The following is a 12,284-nucleotide window of genomic DNA, read 5'->3' on the forward strand; positions in this document are numbered from 1 at the left end:
TATTACAGATACAATAAATATGATCTTTAATGTGTTGATGCACTGTAGACATCGTATTGAACGTAATGGCAATTCACGTGTTAATAAATATCATAATTTGGGAAAGTCCGCTCTTTAGAAAGGAAGAAGAATTGAGGCAGTGGTGGGTCGGATGCAGAAGTGGGGCTTCTTGGTACGCTTTGTTTCGTTCAATGGGCAATGGGGGCCCAGTACGGTACCATCTTCTCCACTTGAATCTTGATCTGATCTCAATCTTTATATTCTATGGCGCTTCAAATCCCCCCTTCTTTTCAGATCCAAATTACACTTAATTACAGAACCAAACACGCATTTCCGTTACGACAAATTCTTTCAAGATCCATTCTAAACATTCTTCTTCTTTTTAAATTATTTGAAACAAATAGCTTTCCTTTTCCCACAAATTTTATCTGTTTGATGGTTTGTAGATTTTGAAAATGGATTCACAGCCTCCCCCGGGAAGGTCGTCGTCGGTTGGTCGTACCTCTTCATTTTCCGTCGCCGATTCGGGTGGAACGCTCTCTTCCGTCCTTAACGACCTATGCTGGCAAATTGGAAGCTTCTTGGGGTGGTTGGTGGTCGGTCGCGCCGCCCGAATTCGCACCCTTAACGTCCAACAAAGCGACATCTGACCTCGCCCGATCCGATTTCAAATCATACGTTAATTCCATCTCTGATTCTTACCATCGATTTGAGGACATTCGGAATCACATCACCAGGGAGCAAACATTCGACGTCGATAACATTGGGGAAGCCCTCGTAGCTTGTTTAAGGGAGGTACCTGCCCTTTATTTTAAGGAAGATTTCGCTCTCGAAGATGGAGGTACCTTTCGAGCAGCCTGCCCATTCAACGATGTTTCTGAGAACATTATGCTTCAGGAAATTAACCTATTACTTGGACGTTGTGAGGTCCATTTGGTGAAGGAGATTTCTTTGCGGTCCAATTCTTTCTTCGAAGCGCAAGGGCAGTTGGAGGACTTGAATGTTAAGATTGTGGAAGGATGCAACCGGATTCGTGATTTGAAGGAAACTATTCGGTGGTTGACACTGATTTGGTGACCTGCTCGGCCAGACACAGGAGTTGAATGCAATAGAACCATCTGCTGGCTCTCCTACATAAATTGAAGCTTATTCTATCTGTAAACCAAGCATTATCCACTCTTAATTGGTCAGCTTCTTAATTTCCACTTCTCTCTTTTCTCTGTAATTCGCCAAGAAGCTACTTTTGTTAATGCTTCTATATGAATTTGATTTAGTTTTATCGGATGCAGCTTGTTGCATCTGCAGAGTGTGCTGGGGCTTTGGATATTATCGATGATCTGCACCACTTGCTGGTATATATTCATCTATCCATGAGATAAACTTCTTTATTATTATATCTTTTTTGTGGAAAAAAACTATGTTCCATTGCCTGCCTCATAGATTAAGTTGTTGAATCGATTGTAAAGTTTTGCCACTTTATAGCTAGATTTCCTGCCTTTGTTCTTTCTTTATTTTTGCCAGATCCACATTGTTTAATTAAGTAGCTCTTGCAATTTCATTAGCCATATGTTGATTGGAATTAAAATTTTTGTGAGCTTAGAAATTGTTCCTTTTCATAGGATGGGGATGACTTACAGGTTTACATTGCTTTCGTCACCTTCGAGATCATGTAGTTGCTTCTATAGATTCCATAAACAGGTATTTCCCCCACAAAGTGCGATGACATTAATGACAGGAAATATTATTCACAAACTTTCTTCTTTTGAAACGATTCATTAGTTTGTAATATCACCAACATTTTGTACTCCTTTTGGCAGTATTCTTTCCGCAGAATTTATGCGTGCTTCAATACATGATGCTGGGCATAAAGATGCAGTTATATTGTTGAAAGCAAAAGCCAGGGCATCGATTTCCTTGAATGGAGAGGATGTTGGAGTAAGCTTAATTACATTATTTTCTTTGTTTGAATATCGAATACTCGTGTTCTATTTTTTTTCCGCTTGTCTGTTTCATTTTTTTCCCTTCTTTGTAGCATCCTTAAATCTTACATTCTGAGTTCATTATTGAAAATTTCAATACATGATGCTGGGCATAAAGATGCAGTTATATTGTTGAAAGCAAAAGCCAGGGCATCGATTTCCTTGAATGGAGAGGATGTTGGAGTAAGCTTAATTACATTATTTTCTTTGTTTGAATATCGAATACTCGTGTTCTATTTTTTTTCCGCTTGTCTGTTTCATTTTTTTCCCTTCTTTGTAGCATCCTTAAATCTATTACATTCTGAGTTCATTATTGAAAATTTTTATGTTGCTGATTAATTGATGTCTGCTTTGTTTCTGGCCTAAGAATTGAAGCAAATCCTGTTCCTGAAAGTTCCTGAACCTCGGAAATCACTGTTGCTGTTGGAGTTTGATCGAGTTGCACAGGTATAAGACTTCTTCACTTATTTCATTTTGAAGCATTTCACCTTTTCCTTTATCTTTCTTCCTTATTTGTGTTTTTCATTTTAAAGGTTTCTGGCAGAGCATTTTGTGGTTTTTTATTGTCTATTGTCTGCTTGTGGCATTGTCATTTTCTTTCACATTGAGTATATATGGTGAAATTTAAGTCTAGAGTAATTAATTTACTGTATGGAATTAACTTTCATACTCCAACTTTCATTTTCAAGAAGTTGTCATGTCCGGCACATATATAGGAATGTGGGTACTTCTCACCCCAAATATAATGAAGAAGAAAACATTTAATGCAAGTCAGATACAGATTTATCTTGCAGTTCTGAGTCTAAAAATGGGAGAATGGATACAATATTTTCTTGATAACTAATATGATTGTTTTCCATATATTTGATTTTAGAGTTTATCATGATGTAGATATCTTTGACGCTGACTCATAGTTACTAAACTATGTTTGCTAGCAGGTCTTTAAAAAAAACATAACAACAGATTAAAATAAGACTATTCATTTGCTAAAATTTAATGCAGTGGTGGCAAGTTCAACATATAGTGAAGAAAAATAAACTGAAGGATTGCGGATTGATATGTAAACCTGCATAATCACCCAGTGGTTTTCTAAAACTCTAGGAATTTGAAGGCGACCACAACTAGAGAAACTTTATACACACAAACATATATATGGAGGCCAAGGAACCTTTGAATTTGAATGTGAAGGATGTAGTTATATTTAGAAAAATATTTGGACATGTGGCTATATTGTTTTATGCTTGGAAGTCTTCCTTTTACCGACAAGTATTCAGTGATACACATACAATGTCCCATTTACCTGTCCTGCTTGATTCTCATTTCTCTAAATTCAGGATTATAGAGTTCACCGGGATGAAATACATTCAAAGCTTGTTCAAATAATGAGAGAGGTTGTTGGTTCATCTGCGTGGACTACCCCAGATTGTTGAGAGCTGGAATAGGTCAGAAGATGCTGACCTACAGCCCAGTCAATTGCCAAGTCCCTTACTAAGGTAGCTACAATGTTTTAATTCGATTCCAGGGTTCTTACCTTGTTTAACCCCTTTTGGTTGTCTCTGACGGATTCAGTTTAGAAAAAGCACTTTATTAGTGAAGAGTCATGCAAAAAACCTGGGAGTAGAATTCCTAAATGACACCCCAAACTATGCCATTAGGCTTTTTGTTCAAGTGTAAATAGTTCACTTATTTTGTACATTTGACTTGAATTGCGATTGATGAATTGTTCTGATGGGCGAACATTCATTTACAGGAAGTTGGGTTCCTCCAACGTGTTCTATCTCGAACATTGCATGAAGTAGATGTTCAAGCAATTTTCAGGTGAGGCAAATTCAACTCCTAATTTAGTTACCGGATGGTTTGTTTCATTATGACATGATAAAATTGTCTTACAATTATAACCACTATTATCATATATAGCAAACTGTTTAGAGAAACGTTTTTATGAATTTTGAATGGACCTATAGATTCATTTATATTCCTTGTGCTTATTGAAGGCTTGATTTCGCTTCATGATTCAAGATGTAGGTATAATGTTGCCTGTAAATATTTACGAGAAGGGAACCTGTTGTCCTTGATAAAAACAAGCGAATTTCTGCTTGTCCCATCCATTAACGCTTTCTTTTCCCCTTTAATGACATTTCGTTACACTTAGAATCATTGATATTTGCATCAGGAAACCCTAGTTTTTTTATTACTTTATGAATGTTGAAAATGGATGGTTAATTGATGAAATAGGATTGTTCCCTTAAATTGCTTTATCCTCCACAGGCAAGTTGTTGTAATCTTCCATTCACAAATTCGAAAGCATTTTCACGCTTAGAGATCAGCACACCTCAGGCAAAAGATAGGTATTGTACTTTGTTTCAAATTTTGACATGAATTGAAATACAATATTTGGTTTGTCTTGTATAATAGGATTCATTTTCATGACAGACTGCATCGCGATGTTACACACATTCTTGGATGCATTCGGTCTTTGCCGTGTGATAATTCAAATAATTCTGTTACCCCAAACTGGGGTCAACTAGATGAGTTCTTAGCACAAAGGTTTGGGGCTGAATCCAGTTGAGATTTGTTGTTTGTACAGTAATATACACCCAGATTTGAAAGGAGTTTATCAGAGACCAATCCTCAGCCTATGCAAATTGTTTTGTAGAATTAAATTGAGGTAAGGAATCTATGAATCTCCTAGATTCGGTTGTCGAAAGTTTTGTTACGTTAGACAATCGAAATATTATAAAACTAATTCGGAAGAGCCAGAATGTCATTAATCTTTGAACCCTTTCACCATTGTTTGTGGAAATGTGTACTACATGGATACAAGTTAAAATAGTTTGTTTCTTAAAAGCAAGATATGCTACCACTTGTCTCTGCAATTTTAGTCTTGCCTTTCTATGATTATGGCCCGCAAAAGAGGGGAGAATTTCCAGAATGTGATTGTGTTGATTGTTGTCCTTGTTTTTGGATTTAAATTTTATTCGTCAACAATGAACCAAATTTTATTTATAAATATATAGAAACTGGACCAAATTTTTTACCAAGCTCATAATTTGGTTTAAACTTCCAATAACCTAATATATCTTATATCTTCCTTGTATTCGAAAAGGATGTCTGAAGGCTTGTATTCATTCCATATGTGCTTCGTTTTACGACAAATTGTGAATGCATAATTAAGGTAGAACGATATTGCACGTCTCAAAACGGGGAGGCCAATGATGAAAGATCTTCATAAATGGACTTGATACCTGGCCTCTCCGAAACAGATCGGACGCATCTCATCCTATTCCAAGAACCTCCTTCATTCCCTCCTCGCTCCTGGATTCTCCATCTCTTGAGCCAATGCAGAATCAAAGCAATCCGAGCCACTGCCTTCTGCCAGCTTCAATCGAATCCATTCTATCAAACCATCCCTTCTTCCTCCCCTGAATTACATCACCCCCACATTTGCCAGTTAAAAGCTCCAGCAAAATCACTCCAAATGCATAGACATCAGACTTAGGAAAGCAATGGTTTTTTGGTATCAGCCAACTCCGGCGCCTGATATCCCAGGAGACCAGCATCTAACTTGTTCCATATTCCAGCTTGTGTCATAAGACGATGTAGGCAGTAGTCGGCAACGCGAGCATTAAGATCAGCCCGTCTAATAGTATGTTGGTCGCTTTTAGGTTACCATGTGGCACAGCCCGTCGAAATGGAGATAGTTTAGTCCCCGTGCCACGTCGACTGCTATCTTCAGCCTCTGTGTCCATGCCAAAGGCGGAACCTTTTCTTCCCGGTCGATCTGAAAAATTAGATGAGATTGATTAGGAACGATTGAAAGTTGGCCAAACCATAATATCATATCAGTAAAAGATAATTAAAAAGAACATTTCTCCAAGTTTTTACCATAAAAAAAGCTTGCAAGACTTCCAGGTGAGATATAATCTGAAAGAATCAGCTTTTCGTGTTGAGTAGGTCCCCAATAGTAGCCTCTCAAACCGACCACGTTTGGGTGCCGAATATTCGTGAATTCTTAGCCTCCTTGGCGAATTCTTTTCTCTGCTTCGCCACCCCTTCTCGAAGCCACTTCACAGTCAAGAATAATCCATTATCCAGTGTTGCCCTGTATGAAGTCCCATGACTGCTCCTTCCCAAAACTTCTGCCGGAGCCCGTGACAGTTCCTCGGGTGTCAACGTGATCGTATCATCGAGAAAATGCAGCTCACCGACAAGCTGGACCGGTGATCTTACATCCAGTCTTGCAAGGTGCTCGGCTGTCAATGAATCTCCGGACTCTGGTGACCAAGATAAATGGCTGGTCATCATAGGAGAGTAGCCGGGAACTGCCACCATTTTCTCACCTGGATTGATAATTTCGGATGACGATCCTTTCCGCGAAGACTCGATATCGACTGCTGAAACACAGTGGGACCCCCACTCTCGTTCTGACAACACTAGAAGGGTTTCTAGGTGTCGCTTGCTGACATCTTTACTTGTAACTTGCTTCGGAGTTCTTATTGATATACGGATATAATGTTGCATATAGCAAGCAAGATGAGAATGATAAGAGCACCACACACGACACCCCAACCACCCATTTCACAATTGTGTTGATCGGTTTCTTCTTCGATTCAGCGGAGCCATTGTTCGATCCAGAAGGCCTGCTCGGCAAATACAACTTAGAATTTCCAGGGAAGAGGAAGAAGTAGGGAACTTCCTCAGGCTTTCCGGACAACTCCAGAGAGATCGTTGTGGGAAACATTAAGCTTCGAAGGCCGTTAGGGATGTTGTTAGGTAGAGATCCAGTAAAATTATTCTGGGATATATCTAACGAGCTTAGAGAGTTCATGTCAGCCAAGGAAGTAGGCAGATAACCTGCTATGTTATTGCCTGCAAGATTGAGCACTTCAAGTTCAGTCAATGACCCAACTTGGTTGGGAAAATAACCGTTAAGCCGATTATGAGAGAGATCAAGAACATGGAGGTTGGAATCTCTCAAAGGAGTGAACTTAATAGCACCGGTAAACAAATTGTCCTCAACATGAAGTTCTTCCAAGTATCCAAGTTCAGTAGGTCGTTTAAAAAAGGTCCATCTAATTGGTTGAAACCGAGATCAAGGACTCTAAGCTTCGGGTATTGCAGTATCACTTTAGGTAGCGAGCTAGTTAGTGAATTATGTGAAAGGTTGAGATGATTTAATCGCAAAAACTGAGGGGTCAACTCGGGAATCGACCCTGTCAAACGATTCTGGCTAAGATCAAGGTATTCGATATTCCCCACTTCGAGATTCGGGTTAAATTTCCTTCTAATTTGTTATTTGATAGATCAAGTCACACAACTTCCAGTCAGTAACGGAAGTTCCCCCGTGATCCCGTTTGAAGAAAGATTGAGTGTCTGCAGATTTGTCGACATGATCATGGATATCGGCCCTGGAAGATGAACCAGGAAGTATGAGGAATAGTAGAATGCATACAATGAGACAAACAACTAATAAGCACAATACATAAATCGAAAGGAATTCAAGCATGTCACGGTTAGAGAAAAAAAAACTACCTGTAAGGTTGTTCCAACTTAATCGAGCTCGGTTAAAAGCAGAGAATCTCCTTTCAGTAAAACATTAGGAATGAAGCCTGTAAATCTGTTGTTGCTGAGCTTGAGGACCTGAAGATCATAAGCGAAGTTAAATCCGGGCAATTCTCCGGACAGCTGATTATAGCTTAGGTCCAACACCTTCAAACTTCCGACAACTGAAGTTCGGCTTCTCCAACCAATGACCCCGTAAGTTGGTTGTGGCTGAGATTTAAAAACTTGATACTCTCGGAAATGCCTGGTAGCAACTTCTGTGGAGTAGAGCTTTGCAGCATTCATACTGAAATCAACATGGCTGCCATTTGATAGAAGGAAAAATTCCCGGACAAGCTGCCATCCAGCATATTCCCTCGCAAGTCAAGCACCTGAAGACTGGAAATGAGCTCGAACCCTTTCGGTATGCTTTTGGTAAACTGGTTGAAAGATAGATTTAGATAAAGCAGCTCATTCAGTTCAGTTAATGAGGTCGGCAGTGTACCGGACAGGGAATTTCGACTCAAGTCCAAAGATTGGATTGAAGCAAGCCCTGAAATTTTGTGCGGAATAGAGCCAGAGAAGTTATTCCCTGCCAGTGAAAGATTCCTCAAGCCCTCCAGCTTACCAATGCCCGTGGTAAAGCTGAGGAAAAGAGATTATCCGACACATCCAAAACTCGAGACTTTGAAGTCGCCAATATTTTCTGGAATGACTCCGGCAATAGAGTTGTTCGATAACGACAGTTTCACCAGCTTCGTGAGGTTCGATAAAACACTCAAGTCTGCATCAATAGAGAGACCTAAGTTTTCAAGGACAACAACAGCAACATTCCCACCATTACAGACAATCCCATTCCATGAAGAAGGGCAGCCATTGAAATCGATCGACTCCTCATTCCACGAATCAAGGACATATCCCGTAGGATCATTCTTTATACCCTTCTTGAATTCAAGCAATGCCATAATGTCCTGTGAGGGAAGTTGCCCCATGGCAGAAAGGAAATATAGGAACAACACCAAAAACATAAAGATCTTCTTCATATCCACCCCTATCAAATCCCAAGTTACTTAAAAACAAGAAATACTCCCTAATGCGCACAGATTTTCATACAACAACCTTAATTTCAGACAAGCAATTGGCGTTAAACACAAAATACAACCTCAAAAGGACAACCCCTTCACATAAAGTAACAAGGTAATATCATCGAATATTACAGGGAATCCTCAAAGTGTGATGAATAACACAGCAAAAAGAGCACATTTTGACCAAGTCCAAGGCTTAAAAGTGATGATTCTGGTTGCAGAAGGAATTAATGATGGAAGATACCGAGTTTCAACAAGTAACAATCTTTAGCAACACAGAATGAGAGCTAAGCTAATGCATTTAATGACTGAAAATCAGCTGCAACAACTCTGGGCCCCAAACATAGATCTAACGATAAAAAAATGCAGCAATTTTCTTACCAAGATTCCTTCTTCATTCAACAACGTATGCTCAAAAGAAAACTTATTATTATCTGAAAAAAGCTCACGAGTTTTAAGCAAACGAGTGCATTTGCCTACCGAAAAAATGAAAGTGCTTCACACTGGTACTATGAGCTCACTCAAACAAAAAAAAATGGGCATGAAAAAGTAAAATGAAAAGACAAGGGAAAGTACAGCAGAGTTCATTTTGGTCACTTACTTTCAAAAGGTAAAAAGTAATTGATAAATTATCAAAACTGTTATAAGATGATCAATGTTTTAATGTAATACGCGTAATAATTTGATAATTTGATATTATTTATAAATTTTGATAATATATATAATTTAATGATTATTTTAACTTTTAAAATATAATTTAGGCACTCATCTATTCTTACGGTTTCATTTTAGTCACTAAATTATTTTAAAAAATCATATTTAATGTTACGTTTGATTAATTTTTGATCGCCCAACATTAAAAAATTAACAGTGATATTGATATATCATCATAAGATTATATCATGTCATCATTAAAACATTAACAATTTTATTATGTTTACAGGTGGGTGATAAAAAATAGAATAAAAACGCAACAATAAGTATGATTTTAAAATAAATAGTTAAATGACCCACATGAACTAATTGTGGCAGCAAATATGTATTTTATGGTGTATTTTATTAGGATGAAGCTGTAGACCCTTCTGGGAAAACAGTAGAATTTTTGGACTTTGGCTGCTGAGAAGGGCTGAAACCCTAGCTCGTTCCATGACAATGACAACAAAGCCCCCCTCCCCATACCCCAAAAGTGAAAAGAAGGGGGTTTCTTTTTGGTCACTTTGCACCAACAGTTCTCTCTAAGCAAACACGTGAATCTAGTTGTGAGGAGCCAATAAGCAAAAAAGAAAAACCCTAAATTTGTATGGCACTGTTTCATTCAAAGACATCCTTGATATTACAAGCACTCTCCAATAGTTTAATGGGTTTGGAGCTCACAGTGGAACAGCATTGTATTTTACTAGGAGCAAAAACACAAAAACTTTATAGACCTTAGAGAAGGCTCAATCAGTGATTGGAGCCCGCCAGTGCCCCTTTGACCGGGGCTTTTCAAATTTTTTTAATATAATTCTATTAGGATGATACAAAAATAAATGTATGAACTTAATTTATTTATAAAAGAACCCTTAAACTTAATCTATTAGCCGTCTACTGTTATATTTTTTAAAAAATTTAAATAATAAAATAGTATATTTTAATAAAAATCTTAATTTTTTTACAAAAGAACCCCTAAACTTTTAATGAAATTATACAAAAATGAAAAAAAAATTAAAATATCTCATTTCAATCTGTTACCATGGTGGAATACCGACGGAGCGACGGAGATGATGAGTTTTTAGCGAAATTAGACGGTGGTTCGAATGGTGGTGACAGGGTGGCATATGGATGTCGATATCGGTTGAAATATACGAAAAATGGTGACGATGACTTAAAATCCGACGAAAATTTGAACGTATCTCCACGAGCAGATTATGGCAAAAGGTCACAGGAATTTTGATCGGAGGTCGAAGCCGTACCGATGATAGTGGCGGTGATAGTCACCGTCGATTGGCATAAAAGGGAGAAGTGGGGGAGGGAGAAGGCACGTGGTGGGGGGTTCTGCTGGGTGTTGGGTTTTTTCTAATATTTTTGTTTAACTAAATTTTTAAAATTATCAGAATTTGACATGTGTCATTTAACAACGATTTTTAACGACAGACACCTAAATGTATACCTTTAGAAACTTTAGACGTCAATTTTTAACGAAAAAATCCTTAAGCACAAAATTATTTTTCGAAGTAAAATTCATGCCCATATTTTTTTATTAAGTCAATCTATTAGTATTATTTTTTATTTATTTATCTTCTGAATTCTTAAATATGGATTGCATCTTTTAAACATATTCGTATAAGTATTAAATCTTTTAAAATATTAAATCTTAATCCATTTCGAAAGTATTCAAAGAAAGATCTTTCATCTAAGTTTGTAGGATAAAATAAGTGGATATATATAAATAAATAAATAATTGATTGAATGTTAACTTGACCATACTATAATTATTATGGTATTTAAAATCACGTTTGAGAATTTATATATTAATTATTTTATAAAGGAGAGGGAACATATGACACCCAATATACAGTAGTATTTGAGTGAATATTAATCACGTTCGAGGGAATATTAGCATGTTTTTTCTTCTTCTTCTTCCTACTTATAACGATCAAATTCAAAATTTTATTTAAAACATCAAACTCTTCATCATTTTATCAAAAAAGATGGGTTGTTATGTCATTTACGGGAAAATGGAGGAGGAATGAGAATAGGGGTTTGGTGGGGGGATAATTACGGAAGAGGTGAAGGTGCGGGACCCCCCTTTGAATCCCACTTTCGACCAACGGTGGGGATACCAACACGTGGGAATTGATGACGAAGATGACGATGAGAGTCCCGTTTCTCTTTATCATTCATAGGTCAACCACTATACGGAAACTTTCCATTCCAACTCCCAAGGCTGGAACACACTGATAGAAATAGGGTTTCGAATAAAATATATATATATATATAGATTGTGAGTTATTCATCCCGTCAAAATTTAATAAATACTTATTTAAATAAACTTGATTAGGGTTTAAACGACTCAAATTCTTAAAAAATCAAAATAAATTATTTGATACTCTCTTAAAAACTAACGACCAACTTAGAAATATAATATATTAAATTTTCATTTTTAATAAAATAATTTTTTAATAATATTAATATTTCTATAATAATTTTAAAAAATTCAATATAAAATTATCATATATTTAAGATTCAAATTCAAATTTGAAGCACCAATCGAGTTAAGTTTAATTTTTTTTTTCATTTCAAGTTTTTACAAACTTCCATTTAATTTCAAGTCGAACTTAAAAATTTTAAACTCCAAGAGTTTTAAAATAAAATAAAATAAAATATATTTTAAAATTTTTGAGTCTTTGGACTAAACTGAGATTCAAGCTTGGATTTTTTTAAGGTATAATAAATTCGATCAACATACTATATAACTGAAAATGAAATTCTAAATAATATATTTTTTACAATTATGACCAGGACTAATGATGAGAAAGTATAAATAGAGGGCCTTTAACAAAATATATATTTATAAATGCCTTTTCTTTTAGAACAAAGGTTGTGCCCATCAACGGCAAGAAATAGACCTCTAATTATTAAAGATTAAAGTTCTCAAGAGAGATGCAATTTAAGCAACAAAGTCAATGTTAACATTCAA

General features: G+C 36.6%; 2 pseudogenes; one reads left to right on the top strand and one right to left on the bottom strand.

Annotated features, from left to right (window-relative positions):
* The first annotated feature begins 136 nt into the window (after window positions 1-136).
* Window positions 137-4,790, top strand: LOC120183335 (annotated as a pseudogene).
* Window positions 4,791-5,174: 384 nt separating this feature from the next.
* On the bottom strand, window positions 5,175-9,034 carry LOC120183336 (annotated as a pseudogene).
* Between the last annotated feature and the right edge of the window lie 3,250 nt (window positions 9,035-12,284).

This window comes from Hibiscus syriacus, unplaced genomic scaffold, assembly GCF_006381635.1.
Source record: "Hibiscus syriacus cultivar Baekdansim isolate YM2019G1 unplaced genomic scaffold, ASM638163v2 tig00112758_pilon, whole genome shotgun sequence".
NCBI lineage: Eukaryota > Viridiplantae > Streptophyta > Magnoliopsida > Malvales > Malvaceae > Hibiscus > Hibiscus syriacus.